General features: G+C 35.9%; 1 protein-coding gene across 7 annotated transcripts in view; it reads right to left on the reverse strand.

The window, feature by feature from the left end:
• The window catches only part of CHN1 (chimerin 1), a 193,196-nt gene that overhangs the window by 91,996 nt on the left and 84,396 nt on the right, over positions 1-16,804 (reverse strand). The gene's annotated exons all lie outside the window — the stretch shown is intronic.

Genomic DNA, 16,804 nt, shown 5'->3' on the forward strand with positions numbered 1-16,804 from the left:
CTAAAATACTAAATTAATAGCTGTTAAAGTAAAGTGTTTAAATAGAACTGCAAAATTATGCAACAATACTATTCTGGTATAGGTTACATTTCAGGAGGACAGGAGTTAGAACCTTCTTAAGATTTCACTTTAAATGTGCCCTAAAAAAGGGAAACAAAAAAAATTTTTAATAGTTTCCTGAGGTATCTCTGTTTCTGTCATTCAAATTAGACTTTAATAGTTATTTAATCTAGAAGCTAATATTCTATCCATGCTGGTCCTTCTTCTAAAATAAAATTGATCTACCTTTTGGTTATTTAAAAGCAATTAAATTTTGATTTATACTCAAGTGAATGATCCATATAATTCCACTTTCCCGTTCTCATTTTCCTCTAGTGTTAAAGACCTATTTCTCCTAAGTAAATTTTCATTATAATGCAGTTCTAAAAAGTTGGAAGGTAAAATTTCTACACCAAAGTTAAACATAAACTTTTTCTCAGTTTAACATACTGCTATTTCCTTTTCACTAATTTTCATCATCTGTTATTGAGAAATAAACATAGCCACTTCATAAATTTTATAAGGTTCATATAGCAATAAACACAACATTGTTTAACATTAAGTTCCTTTATATTTCCGTTGTATTCAGAGGCATTTCAATAAGTGATTTAGACCATTTTACCCTGCAGGGGCTTAAGATTTTACAATAAGCAGTTTCACAATGGGTATGGCACTTAAAATAAAGACTAAGTAATGGCAGCAGGCATTTGTCACTCAACTGTCTTCTGAAATCTGAGATGTATGGGAGCAGAGGGTGGAAGGGAAGGTGGCTGAACTGGCCTACATGGGTTGGGATGGTTAATTGAAAGGGTGGAAATCTAAGGTTAGATTTCTTGGCACTTGACAATGGAGCTGTTTCTAAGCCATCCAAGGAGAGTTTCCTGGCTACCTCTAGGTTATTGGGCAAAAAAGTCTAAATAAGTTTGTCCGTTTATCTTTCTCAACTCAGTGACTTTAAGAGACCCTATGCACAATTCCCAGTTCCTCTTCAGCCTGTACTTGAGCTTCCAATCAAGCTTCTAGCCTTAAGGAAGCTGATCAGATAACTAAAATAACTCATAATATGGGTTGATTAAAACAATATCAAAGGACAAGAAAATGAATTTCCATTTTGGAACTATGACAATTATGATTGAATTTTTAAGAAAAATTGCATTATTTTTACTAAAGGAACTATAAGCTTTGTATGCCTACTCTGAACATCCCTCTCTTTTATTTTGGAAGCTACATAAAAAATAGCATCGCCCTACAGACTGACAGAGACTTCTCCCCTTCCTTGATCTGAAAAGCCATGACAGAGAATCTTTGAGCAAGGTGGGGAATGAGAGTGTCTATTCTACAAAAATGAGCCATAAAAAGGAGATACCAAATCTGAGGGCAAATAAAGAATCCTTCCTTATAAAACTTATCACTCACAGACTGTCATTTATAAAACAAACATTTAACAAGACACCCAGGAACTCTTAAATATTAGGTAGTTCATAATAAAGCTTCTGTTTCCTGATAACCTCAATGGGAAATAAACAAACATAAAAACAAGTCAATACTAAGACAAGATGAAATTTCTGAATTTTAAAAAGTTCATCTTTAGATTGATTTCTAAAAAATGATTATAATAATGTGTATAAATAACCTTGTTCGTGTACAGAAAAGTTACATTTCTCTACAGTGATACATGAAACCAAGTAAATCCAGTTATCTCCCTCACACTAAGAAAACCAAGAAACTCACTGTTTAACTAGGTCTGACATATTACACTTAAGCCTACATAAGATCTCAGAGCTACTGTTTATGTCCCAGTACAAAAGACCTTTGCAGTCTTGAAATACAGTTTGGACAGGGACAGGCAAGTCCTGGGTCCTATGTGTTTAACAGAAAACCTCAGGCTTCAGCATCAGACAAATTAAGTTTAAATCCTGGATCTGCCACTTAGCTGCGTGATTTTGGGAAAATCATTCTTCAGATTCTGCATCTAGAAAACAGGAATAACATTACCCTATACAGTAATAACATTACATGGCTGTGAGGATTACATAAGAATATTTAAGTTCAAGCTAAGTACAGCTGACCCTTGAACAACACAGGTTTGAACTGCACTGGTCCACTTAGAGACACAAGTTTTTTCAACAGTAAATCCTACAGCACTACACTATCTGCGGCTGGTTGAATCCGCAGATCTGGAACCATGGATACAGAGGGCCAATTATAAGTGATATGTGGTTTTCCAGTGTGCAGAGGGTAGGTGCCCCTAACCACCATACTGTTCAAGGGTCAACTGTATACAGTATGTTCAACAGTAGTCCCCTTTCTCCTCTGTTAGCTTAGACCTCTGCAGAGAATGACAGAATGATTACCAAACAATAAAGTAAAACAAAAGATGTTCGATAAATATGCACTGAAGACAGTTGAATAAATAATTGGTAATGCTGCTTGTATAGGAACATCTCTGCCTGGGCTGACTTTACAGTCAATGAAAGACAAGGAGTTCTTTGTGACTTTTTTTACTCAGGATACCCCTGAGTATGTTGATACTACGTGGTTAACTGAGTGGAAATACAACAGAGTGCAAAGAGGGGAGGAGAGAAGCAGGGAGAGTCCTTCCACAGGGGCTTGGGAGTCAGGTTTCTGATTTCAAGGAAGAAAGGTCAGTAAATATACTTGTACTGAAAGCAGGACATATTAAATGGATCTAGTGACGACTACTCAACTCTTGAAGGCAGAGTACTGATTTGTAAAAACTGTTAATGCTAAACCATTTTCCCTGCATTTTTATAGGAAAATATTCTTTTTACTTTTTCTTATATTTATTCCCTGCTTCTGCCCTTTCTTTTACATATCTGTTCATTTTTTGATGAATATGTTTGAAACTGTATAGGCCCAACCCTCTCCTAGATAGAGTTCAACAAGATGAAAATTCATTTTCTCCAAAGTGGTACTGTAGCTAACAAATAGAAAGACTGGGATAATCTGCTCTGAACTGTTACTGTTGTATATAATTACCACTTTCTACAAAAAATGTCTTTTTCTCCAGTGATTCCAGGTTTTGGTTTTCACGTTTTAAAAAATTGTTTAATGCTGTGCCCAGCTGCATTCAAATGAATTTCAAAATACATAATTCTAACAGCTAGCTTTAAAAAGTGAACAAAACCCTTAATACTGGGCTTCCCTGGTGGCACAGTGGTTAAGAGTCCGCCTGCTGATGCAGGGGACATGGGTTCATGCCCTGGTCCGGGAAGATCCCACATGCCGCGGAGCCGGCTGGGCCCGTGAGTCATGGCCGCTGAGCCTGTGCGTCCAGAGGCTGTGCTCCGCAACGGTAAAGACCACAACAGTGAGAGGCCCGTGTACCGCAAAAAAAAAAAAAAGCAAAAAAACCCCCTTAATACCATCCTTTCTATTTTTTAGCAAGTAAATGGAACTCACAAAAAACTCAATCTAGAGGTACAAAGTGATGAAAATATATACAAAGAATAACCTTTGGGATCTTACTTTACTTTTTCTAAAACCAAGAACTAGTTCCGATTTGAGGCCAAAGTATTTGGAAGTATCTCCAAAGGAAAGCTCCAAGCTAACAGATGTTTTCTGTTAACAAACAGAAAACAAAACATATACAACACACTTGTCTAAGTTAACAATAAAATGTTAGAACTATTTCCAGAAACCAACAAAGGAAAACAATTTTATTTATCACAAATATGTATTTGTGTATTGTTTAGCAGAGTCAAAGAAGCTAACCTAGTGGTGAAATAAAAATGTTTCATAAATATACTCTCGGAACAAGGGTTAAAACAGAGACAAGAATATGATGAGGCATTCACTTAAATACTAAAAAATGAATTTAGATTGACTAAGAAAGGCTAAGGGAGAGAGAACTTAGCTACATACAATTTCAGAATATTTTCTCCATCTAAAATGTTGTTAGGATACTACTTTTTCTATCTTGCTGTATAATTTTGGATGGCTAAATGGGGCAAAATATTAAAATATGTGAACTCATTATGATATTCCCTTGGCAAAATCATCTTCAAGAAAGAAGCAAACCAATGTACCTAACTAAACACTGAAAGGTGGCACCAGGCAGCTCTGCAAGGTGGAACTGATATGGAGGAAGAGTTGAAGAAAGTCTGTTTAAGAAACAGTTAGACACCCCCCCCCCCACTCCCTAATCCTGTCCCCAGTGCAACCCCTTCCCCACTCCGGTGGAAGACTTGAGCTCTTCTTTGGATAGTAAATCAAGGAGATTTTGAACTGAGGAACGCCAGACAGAGTTGAAGGCAGAGATACCATCTTGAAAACTAAGTGAAAGTTTTAAATACTGAAGATTGAGACTTCATCTCTCTTCACTACCAGGTTAGAAGGCTTGTACCTTTCCTTATAAGAGTGGAAGATTCTCCTCTGGGAAATTCTATCAGCTCAACTGAAAAGACTTAAGAATAGAGACATCTACTTAAGAATAGAGACATCACCTCTATTGGGAGGCTTCTCTCAAGCTCCCAGAACTACCAGTCAACTTTTTAGGTTTTATTTGCCTCAAGAGATTTTCTAATTTCCCTTGTGATTTCTTCTTTGATCCACTGGTTATTCAAGAGTGTATTGTTTAAATTCTATATATCTGTGAATTTTCCAGTTTTCCTACTGCTCTTGACTTGCAATTTAATTTCATTGTGATTGGTAAAGATATTTGATATGATTCAATCTTCTTAAATATGTTAAGACTTGTTCTGTGATCAATGTGTGATATATGAATGCTCTCTGTGTGCTTGAGAAGAATGTATTCTGGGGCTGTTGGGTGAGTGTTCTGGATATGTCTGTTAGGTCCAACTGATGTATAATGTTGTTTAAGTCCTCCTTTTTCTTATTGATCTGTCTAGTTCTATCCATTTAGTGCCAAATAAACTTAAATATGAGCAATCAGCTTAGGATCACCTGACATCTGAGGAAAATCTCTCTAATGAAGGACAAAGATAGATAAATAGAATCAAACCGAGGTGAACAAAACAAACCATACAAAGAGATAACGGTATTTTTTAAAATTATCAATGTTCAAAGAAACAAAAATGGGATGTTTCCTATTTCTATTCTTGAATAGGATTCAGCAAGAAATGTTAGGATGCTGTAAGAAAGGGAATAAATATAGAATACATAGAAAAATAAGTTAAAAAAAAGGAAATATAACATAAATGAAAATTTTAAAGAAGAAATGAAAGATATAGTTGAGAAAATATTTAAGAAGAGCAAAAAGACAAAAAGATGAAAAATAGAGAAAAAAAAATAAGATAGAGAATCAATCCAGGAAGTCCAACATCTAGATAATAGGAGGTCTGGAAAGAGAAAAGAGAAAACAGAAGGGGAAGAAATCTAAAATTCAAGAAAATTTATCACAATTGAAGACTATAAGTTTATGCAATAGACAAAAATAGGCCCACAACAAGAGGGTAAACATGAAAAGATGCTCAAAGAATAGTCCAGTAAATACAAATTATATCTTTAGAATGATGAAATTTTACAAGACTGACAATACCAAGAACTGGCAAGGATACAGAGTCACTAATATAACCAACACCAGGCATACTGTTTAACAAAATGGTTTTAATATATCTAGTAAAGTTTAATAGGGGCATACCTATGACATAGCAATCCTATTTCTAGATAATATTCCAGACAATATGAGTGATTATGTGTGCTAGGAGAGAAACACACAGACACACACACACACACAGCAGGAATAGTGTTCAAAATGCCTAAACCTAGAAACCACACAAATTCCCAGTAAAACAAACAAACAGAACTGTGGTACACATACTGTGATGATTAATTTTCTACGTCAGCTGGAAGGGTGTTTTCAGATGAGAGTAACATTTAAACCAGTGAACTCTGAGTAAAGCAGACTGCTCTCCATAATTTGGTGGGTCTTATTCAGTCAGCTGAAGACCTGAATAGAACAAAATGACTGGCCTTCCTGAGCAAGAGGGAATTCTCCAGCAGACTGCCTTTGGACTTTGCACCACTGGCTCTCCTGGGTCTCAGGTCTGCAAGCCCACACTGCAGATTTAGACTTGCCAGCCTCCACAATCATGTGAGCTGATTCCTTGTAATAAATCTCTTTCCGTATATATACACATCCTATTGGTTCTGTTTCTCCCGACAACCCTGACTAATACAATATAATACTATACAGCAAGGAAAATGGATACATGCAACAACATGGATGAATTTTTAAAATGTCAAGAAAAAAGAACAAGTCACGAGTACATATAGTGTGGTTCAAATATATAAAGTCCAAAGGCAGGCAAAATCCAACTGCATTATATCGGAATATACGTATGGATGGTAAGACTATAAATAAAAGCATGAAAAAGAAGAGAGTCCAGTGGTTAACTACAGTGAGGAAGGTAGAGATAATAAGAAAGGGAAACATGGGAACCTTCTGGACTGCCATTAAAATATTATATCTTGATGTGGTAGGGATTATATAAGTTCACTTATATTTAAGTGCAATCTATTTTAATACTGTACATATATGTTTTATATACTTTTCTGTATGTTTTGTTTTATAATAAATTTGTTTAAAGAATAAAAGCAAAGAATAGAGCATCCAAATGACAGTCAAAGACCTTACCCTGGAAGAAGAAGCAATCAGAAACAGATTCTTTATAAGTGCTTTACATGGAATCTAAGAATATAAATTTAATAAGAGAATTCAATGTTGAGTTTCAAAAATAATGACATGAAAAGGGAGATTATAGAGCTAAGACAAACAAATTGAGTATCAAAATAATATTACTATAAATCGAATAAATAAGTAGAAATGGTAGGGAACAGGATCAACAAGACTGAAAAACAAATTGGTGGCATGGAGGTAAGGCTTGAATAAACATACTGAATGCACAGGAAAAATAAAAGACTAAATCAATTACAGGGTAGATAACAAACACAGAAGACTAAGACAATAGAACATAAAAAAATGCCCCTGAGGTTCAGATGCCAACAAATGGAACAGAAAAATTACTCAGAAATATAATTTGGGAAATAGTCTATGAAGAAAAGAAAGAACTAAATCTCAATAATGAAAGAGAACCCTGTTTGATGGATACGTTTATTAAAGAACTAACAACATTAAAATGTATCCTAGTTTAAACCTAGTTTAAGTTACTAAATGTGAAGAATAAACAGAATTTTTCAGATAACCAGGCAAGAAACAGTTCATATTGGGGGACAAGCAAGACTGTTCTTAGATTTCTCTACAGTAACTATAAATGTCAAAAACAGTGGTATGATAACCATACAGTATTGAGGGTAATAAAAAGTACAGTGAGGATAGTCTATCCAGACAAGCTGTTGTTTAAATTAAAGACAACAGGAATACATTCTTGATATAAAGTTACATCTTCTTTTCAAAAAGTCTTTAGAAGTCAATGAATGATAATGTTAACTTGGGGTATTTTTATTTTTGTTTTGCTTTGTTTTTACAAATACTGCATTAAGTAGTAGCAATTTAACATTTAAAAATACTAATATCTTTAAGAAATGTCTAGAATTTTACTTATGTTAATAAATGACCATCCCTCACAATAGAACTGTATGTATTAGAATTTCACTTCCATGAAATCCAGTGAACCTTTCTTAATTATGAACTGGAGGATGAGTTCCTTTATGTCTTTAGGATACCAGCCAACAGAACTGTTGTAATGAAGCCAAATCCAAGCAAAGATTTGATAAGTAGGGCCAGTCTTGATGACTTGTTCAAGAGGCCCCCAAAGTCCCTTAAATGCAGGGAGAAGCTTATTCCCTGGTAAAATCTCTTCTGTATACAATTATAGTGATAGTATCTTGCATCTTTAAATTTGTAAAATCTCTCTCCTACTCATCTCTTCTTCCTGTACCTGCTAATTCTTGACAACCCCCAACTCCCTCATTTCTATCATAATCTCTCTCTTTTTTTTTTTTTTTTTTGCGGTACCCGGGCCTCTCACTGTTGTGGCCTCTCCCATTGCAGAGCACAGGCTCTGGACGCACAGGCTCAGCGGCCATGGCTCACGGGCCCAGCCGCTCCGCGGCATGTGGGACCTTCCCAGACTGGGGCACGAACCCGTGTCCCCTGCATCGGCAGGCGGACTCTCAACCACTGCACCACCAGGGAAGCCCTATCGTAATCTCTTATTAACCAATGATCATTATACAGAATGTCAGGGGTAAGTCAATGGATGTCACAGTCAAAAACATGCACAAATAAAAGCTTTCTGCTCTCCTCTGTAACACAGCCAGTGATGCCATGTTTTATATTGACTAGTGATTGAATAAGGTTGGGAAAGATAATTTATTTAAGCAAGTATGTCAATATCATTCCAGAAAGAAGGTATGTACCATACAAATTTACACCATCATAGAAACACACCTCGTATTTCAGTCAATTGTTCATCTTCATAGTCAATGAAAATATATTGAAAGATTTTAAAAATGAGAACATGTTAAGATAATTTAATGCATATGACCCAGTCAAACATATATGGAAGAACAGAAGACTTAATTTTCTGGAACTATAATGCCTGGCAGAGCTATTAATTAATAATGTGTTTTGTTAAGCCTTATCTATAGCTACTGGTTTACTGCCAATCATGAAATACAAATGTATGTTGAAAGAGCAAAGTATAATAGTTCCAGCTTCTCCTACTTTACAAAAATCTTAACTCTGAAAGATAAGACTGTGGAATTAGAAGAAACCTTTGTGATTCTCTAATCCTTTGTTAATGTTTGTTGGAAGGCCCCCAGGTCCCATCCCAGACCTTCAGGTTCAGAATCTGCATTTTTAACAAGATCCTGAGGTGATTTTAGGTGCATTAAAGTTAGAGAAACACCAGTCTAATCCAACTCCCTCACATAATAGATGAACCAACTAAGAGATCTTAGCTCCCAGGACAGTACAATAGGCAGGCTAATAAAGACAAACCAAAAACCCAAAACAAAACAAAAATTTTAGAAACCCAATCCATTGTTTAAAGTAAAATGGTTCTTTTTCTCCATCAGTAAGGACTGCTTTATAGTCTCCCTGGAAGGCCTCCTATCCCAGCCTGATTTCATGTACACCATTCTCCCCAAGCATCTCTAAGCACGGCCAAATCAACAGGTCCCCTACCAAACTTATCAACTCTCTCATCTCTTCTCCCCCTTCAGAAAGCCATTCCTGCTCCAACATTGCAACAGAACCACCACCCACCCTGTCAACCAGCCAAAACTTCCATAATCATCTTAGATTCTTCGATCTCCCTCGATATTTAAAATTGACTGACCTTTTTGAATCTATGCAAACTGTACCCATTCTGCCTACAGCTACCAGAGTTTGTCCCAAGACAGATTTTCTATCTTGAAAATTGTTAATGCTTCATTACTGTTGGATAGAATTAGTAAAGTCTTCATTAACACTTTCCCCTAAGTTGGCCAGCTAAATGTAACAATAAATGTATTCTAAAAAACACTTGTAACACAAAATTGCCAAAATATAAGCAGATTACTACAGTTTAGTTGTGTGTAATTTTTAAAAAGTGGTAATTATCATGATATATTGTTTATCATTTAAAGAGCTGTAATGCTCTGGATAACACTGACAACTGGAAGTAATAAATGAAGAATAACCTTTCTAATGTAGTGAACCAATTATAATAACTTCTGCTACCTTTGCTTTCATTTTACCATTAAATCAGAGAAACACTATTAAGTATTACATCCAGCCAATAAGTAAAGGTATATGTTTACTTACAGAAAAGTATTGTACACATATTATAATCTTGTTAAAACAAGGGTAGGTCCAGAAAGAATCAATGTATTTTGTATAATGAAAATAGATTTGGCTTATTCAAGATTTGGTGATCACTCCCACTAAAAGCTTATTACAATTTTGTTTTCATGAGTCTATTACTTCAGTATAAAGTCACACTACTACAGAAGTTTACAAAAGTATGGAGTTACATATGTGTGCGAGTACTTATAGAGTTCTGTAAATGTGTAGAAGCGTGTGTGTGGGGGGTTACAAAACACACATGGTTCTACACAAATGTTCATATACATTTTCCATATTCCCACTATTTAATTCCTTTAAACAAGAAAACCCTTTTATTTAATCATTTCTGTATAAACTACACAATTCTAAGTATCATATACAGACTATGATTTAGTATTTTTCTTGAAGGCTCAGGTTCATTATCATGAATGTACTACTAAAATTTTAGTGTCTAAATACAGAAATATCCCAGAGGCTATTGTAGTATTGAGTTGCCTTACCCGAATCTTCACTGCCCCTAATTATTGAGCTCATAGTTCTTGAATCTAGTTTTATATTTAAAAAATCTTCGGGCTTCCCTGGTGGCGCAGTGGTTGAGAGTCCGCCTGCCGATGCAGGGGACGTGGGTTCGTGCCCCGGTCCGGGAGGATCCCACGTGCCGCAGAGCGGTTGGGCCCGTGAGCCATGGCCGCTGAGCCTGCGCGTCCGGAGCCTGTGCTCCGCAACGGGAGAGGCCACAACGGTGAGAGGCCCGTGTACCGCAAAAAAAAAAAAAAAAAAAAAAAAAAAAAAAAAAAAATCTTCTTTGCAGGTTATCACCTGTGTTCCTCTTTTAATTCACTACTTTTAACCTGCATTAAGTTTAGGAAAAAAGATAAAAGGACTTATTAATAGTTTATATAAAGCTGTATTAAATAGACTGCAGTAGGGATTCCTGAGCATTCCTTTGCTATAAACATATGGGCTCTGTGGCAGCTATTCAGCCACTCAAACGCATTTCCCAGCCTCTTGGCCGTATTTTGGAGACCCGAGGTTGGCAACAGTCTGACCTCCAGGTAAGTAGGATGTTACTGTAGATGAGCTGAGGCAGGCCTAAATTGGGTTACAGCTTTAAGTTTATTACCTAGCGGTCATTAACAATCAGCAAATTCCTACATTAAATGCATTGTAAAATGACTCACTTTAGAAATCAATTTATTAGTGTATAATTTACATACAATAAACTGTATCTATTTCAAGTGGACAACTCAAAGAGTTTTGACAGATGCTACTATCACAGTCAAGATTCAGAACATTTTCAACACCCCCTAAAGTATCTTCATGTACTTTTGCAGCCTATACCTCTACTCCCTTGTCCTATTCAACCCCTTATCTGTGTTCTGTCACTATAAATTTCTATTTTATGTAAATGGAATCATACAGCATATATTCTTTTGTGTTTGGATGTCTCAGTTTCTAACATAAAGATTTACTTTAAACTGATGGATATTATTCTCATCAGATTTTAAATACAACTAGACCAGGATTTCAGGCTATGAAAAAGCAATAACAAAATTTGTAATTGCTACTTTGTTTCTGAAGTTGTTTTTAAATACCCTCTTATCTCTAATGGTGTCAGGCATCAGATATAATCAGCCTGTTAGCTGGAAAAAAAAGAATCATCAACATAACCATAGTTGTCACCAATTAATCACTTTTTTTTTTTTTTTCTTTTGCGGTACGTGGGCCTCTCACTGCTGTGGCCTCTCCTGTTGTGGAGCACAGGCTCCGGACGCACAGGCTCAGCGGCCATGGCTCACGGGCCCAGCTGCCCCGCCGCATGTGGGATCTTCCCGGACTGGGGCACGAACCCACGTCCCCTGCATCAGCAGGCGGGCTCTCAACCACTGCGCCACCAGAGAAGCCCACTTGTTGACTTTTAATGGCTAATAAGTAAAAGCTTAAAAAGTAATACACAATGTACCTGTGTGTGTTCATTTTAATAATACTATTTAATAATTTTGAGTGTTATGTGCTATACACTACGCATGTATTATCCCAAATAATCCTTCCAATACATATGAGGTATTACTATTACATCTCATTTTATAGATAAGGAAACTGAGATTTAGGGAGACAAGCAATTTGCCCAAAGTCATACAGCATATGCTGGAACCAGAGTTTGAATACAGGACTGTCTGACTGCAAAACCATGTTCTGAACCACTGACCATATATACTGATTTAAAATTACAGGTCTGGGACTTCCCTGGTGGCACAGTGGTTAAGGATCCACTTGCCAATGCAGGGGACACAGGTTCAAACCCTGGTCCAGGAAGATCCCACATGCTGCAGAGCAACTAAGCCCATGCACCACAACTACTGAATCCTGCGCGCTCTAGGGCCTGCGTGCCGCAACTACTGATCCTGTGTGCTGCAACCACCAAAGCCTGAGTGCCTACAGCCCATGCTCTACAAGAGAAGCCACCACAATGAGAAGCCTGTGCACAACTAGAGAATGCCCACACGCAGAAAAGAAGACCCAATGCAACCAAAAATAAATTAATTAAAGAGTAGGACACCTTGCTCCTGTAACACCAGAGAATCTGCAGTATCAAGACAGACACCAGACAACACAACAGATTACAACGTCCTGAGAAAGAAAATGGCAAACCTCTTTAATTGGGAAATCACACACAAACGCCCAGAGAAGTCACATCTCCCCTCAAAAGGCGTCAGAGGCCCCCACAACCTCTACCTGGGTTGACTGGTGAAGGGCTTCCTCTGCATGAAGCCAGTCTAAAGTCTGGGAGAAGTAGCTATTTTACAAATGCATAAAACTCAGAAAGAAAATCACAAATTACATGAAGAATCAGGGAAACATGGCCCAAGCAACAAAAATAAATCTGCAGAAACCAACCCCAAAGAAATACAGACCTATTAATTACCTGACAAAGAATTCAAAATACCTTTCAAAGAGGCTCAATGACCTAAGAGAACACAGAAAACTAAATGAAATGAGATCAGGAAATGATGCATGAACAAAATAAGAAGATCAAAAAAGAGACAAAAAAATAGAGACGAAGACTATTGAAAAGAACCAAACAAAAATTTTGGTACTAAAGAATATAATAATTAGAAAGGTTCAACATCAGACTTGATTAAGCCAAATAAGGAATCAGAAAACCTCAAGACAAGTCATTTGAAATCTTTGAGACAGAGTACCAAAAAGAAAAAAAAAAAATGAAGAAAAGTGACATTCCTAAGGGACTTATGCTACATCATTAAGTGGCCCAGTATATGTACTATAAGAGTATCGGAAAGAGAAGAGAGAGAAGAAAGTACAGAGAGCTTATTTGAAAAAAATGATGGCTGAAAACTTCCTAAATCAGAGGAAGGAAATGGACATCCAGATTCAAGAATGTCAAAGAACTCCAACCAGGATTAAACTGAAAGAGGGCCATACATTATAATCAAATGTCAAAAGGCAAAGACAGAGATAGAAACTTGAAAGCAGCATGAGAAAAATGACTCATCATGTATTTACAAGGGAGTTCCAATAATATTATCAGTGCCTTTTACAGCAGAAACCTCGCAAACCAGAAAGGAGTAGGACAATATATTCAAATTGCTAAAAGGAAAAAATATTACCAACCAAGAATATTACACATTTGGCAAAAAAATCCTTCAAAAATTAAGGAGAAATAAAGACTTTCCCAGATAAACAAAAGCTAAGAGAGTTGATCATCATTAGAACTGTTTAATAAGAAATGCTAAAAGAACACTGCAAGTCAAAACAAAAGGACACTATACAGCAACATGCAAACATATAAAAATATAAAGCTTGCTGGTAAATGTTAACTACATAGACAAATATAGAATACTGTAATACTGTGCAGTGGTGCATAAAGAACTTTTAATTCTGGTATAGGCATATTATACATATGTATAATATAACAGTTATAATATGTTAATGAATACACAATTTATAAAAGGTAATTTGTGAGAGAGTGGAGGTGGCAAGATATGTATTTTTGTATACAATTGAAGTTAGGTTTTATCAGTTTAAAATAGATTGTTATAAGATGTTTCATGAAAGCCTCACTGAAACCACAAAGAAAATATCAATAGAAGATAGACAAAAGAAAATGAGAAAAGAATCAAAGCATGTCAGTACAATTTAAAAAAAAGTCAACAAAACACAAGGGAAGGTAGGAGGAAAGAGGGACAAAAACAGATATAAGACAGACAGAAAACAATTAACAACGTGGCAATAGTAAGTCCTTCCCTATCAGGAATTACTTAAAATACAAAGGTGTTAAACCCCCCAATCAAAAGGCAATGAGTGACTAAATGCATTAAAAAAGATTTAACTATATGCTGTCAACAAGAACTTACTTTAGATGTAAAGACCAACATAGGTTGAAAGTAAAAGGATGAAAAAAGACATTCTATGCAAATGGTAACCAAAAGACAGCAGAGGTGGCTGTACTTGTATCAGACAAAATAAACTTTAAGTCAAAAGCTGTCACAAGAGACAAAGAAAGACATTATATAATGATAAAGGGTCAATGATTCAAAGAAATGGAAACATAACCCATGCTCTTGGATTGGAATGATTAATATTGTTAAGATAGTCACACTACCCAAAGCAATCTACAGATTTAATGGGATCCCTAGCAAATTACCCAGGACATTTTTCACAGAACTAGAGTAAATAATCCTAAAATTTATACGGAACCATAAAAGACCCAGAATTACCAAAACAATCCTGAGGAAAAAGAACAAAGGTAGAGGCATAACCCTCCCAGACTTCAGATAATATTACAAAGTCAGAGTAATCAAAACAGCATGGTACTGGCACAAAAACAGACATATGGATCAATGGAACAGAATATAGAGCCCAGAAATGAACCTGCACACCTGTGGTCAATTAATATTTGACAAAGGAGAAAAGACAGTCTCTTCAGCAAGTGATGGTGGGAAAGCTGGACAGCCATATGTAAATCAATGAAGTTAGAACACACCCTCACACCATATACAAAAATAAACTCAAGATGGCTTAAAGACTTAAATTTAAGACATGACACCATAGAACTCCTAGAAGAGAACATAGGCAAAACATTCTCGGACATAAATTGCACCAATGTTTTCTTAGGTTAGTCTCCCAAGGCAATAGAAATAAAAGCAAAAATAAACAAATGGGACCTAATCAAACTTATAAGCTTTGGCACAGCAAAAGAAACCATAAACAAAACAAAAAGACAACCTACAGAATGGGAGAAAATATATGCAAACGATGCAACCAACAAGGGATTAATTTCCAAAATATACAAGTAGCTCATACAACTCAATAACAACCACAACAAAAAAAATCCAGTCAAAACATGGGCAGAAGACCTAAATAGATATTTCTCAAAAAAAGACATACAGAAATGAAAAGATGCTCAACATTGCTAATTATTAGATAAATGCAAATCAAAACTACAATGAGATACCACCTCACACCAGTCAGAATGGCCATCACTAAAATTTTAGTCTACAAAAAATAAATACTGGAGAGGGTGTAGAGAAAAGGGAACTCTCCTACACTGTTGGTGGGAATGTAAATTGGTGCAGTCACTATGGAGAACAGTTTCTTAAAAAACTAAAAATAGAGTTGTCATATGATCCAGCAATCCTACTCCTGGGCATATAGCCAGAGAAAACTCTAATTCGAAAAGATACATGTACCTCAGGCTTCATAGCAGCACTGTTTACAATAGCCCAGACATGGAAGCAACCTAAATGTCTATTGACAGAGGAATGGATAAAGAAAATGTGGTATATATACACACACTGGAATATTACTCAGCCATAAGAAAGGAAATAATGCCATCTGCAACAACATGGATGGACCAAGAGATTATCATACTAAGTGAAATAAGCCAGACAGAGAAAGAATTATCATATGATATCACTTATATGTGGAATCTAAAATATGACACAAATGAACATATTTATGAAATAGAAACATACACACAGACATAGAAAACAAATTTATGGTTACCAAAGGGGAAATGGGGTGGGGGAGGGATAAATTAGGAATTTGCAATTAGCAGATACAAATTACTGTATATAAAATAGATAAATGGCAAGGTCCTACTGTATAGCACATGGAACTAGATTCAATATCCTCAATATCCTGATTCAGTTTTTTATATATATACACACACACATATATACAACTTTTCTTTTTCAGGTTCTTTTCCCATATAGGTTATTACAAAATATTGAGTATGGTCAAATGATCTTTGACAAGGGTGCCAAGACTACACAATGGGAAAAAGATAGTCTCTTCAACAAATGGTGCTGGGAAAACTGGGTATCCAAATAGAAGAGAATGAATATGAATGGACCTTTATCTTATACCATATACAAAAATTAACTCAAAATTGATGACAGACCTACATGTAAGACCTGAAACTATAATACTCCTAGAAGAAAACAGAGGAAAAGCTTCAGAAAAATGGAATGGGCAATGATTTCTTAGATATGACACCAAAAGCACAAGTAACAAAAACAAAAACAGACAAAAGGGACTACATCAAACTTAAAAACTTCTGTACAGCAAAGGAAGCAAACAAAAGAGTGAAAAGGTAACCTATGGAATGGGAGAAAATATTTACAAACTAATATCAGATAAGGAGTTAATATCTAGAATATAAGAAGAACTCATACAACTCAAAAAAAATTTTTTTTTAATGGGCAAAGGACTTGAATAAACAGTTCTCCAAAGAAGATATACAAATGGCCAATAAGCATATGAAAAGATGATCAACATCACTAATCATCAGGGAGATACAAATCACAACCACAGTGAGGTATGGCCTCAACCCCAACAGGATGGCCACTATCAAAAAGACAATAATAACAAGGGTTGGAGAAGATGTGGAGAAATTGGAACATTTGTGCACTACTGGTGGGATTGTAAATGGTGTAGCCACTATGGTAAACAGTATGGAGGCTCCTC

The sequence above is a fragment of the Kogia breviceps genome, chromosome 2, assembly GCF_026419965.1.
Source record: "Kogia breviceps isolate mKogBre1 chromosome 2, mKogBre1 haplotype 1, whole genome shotgun sequence".
Lineage (NCBI taxonomy): Eukaryota > Metazoa > Chordata > Mammalia > Artiodactyla > Physeteridae > Kogia > Kogia breviceps.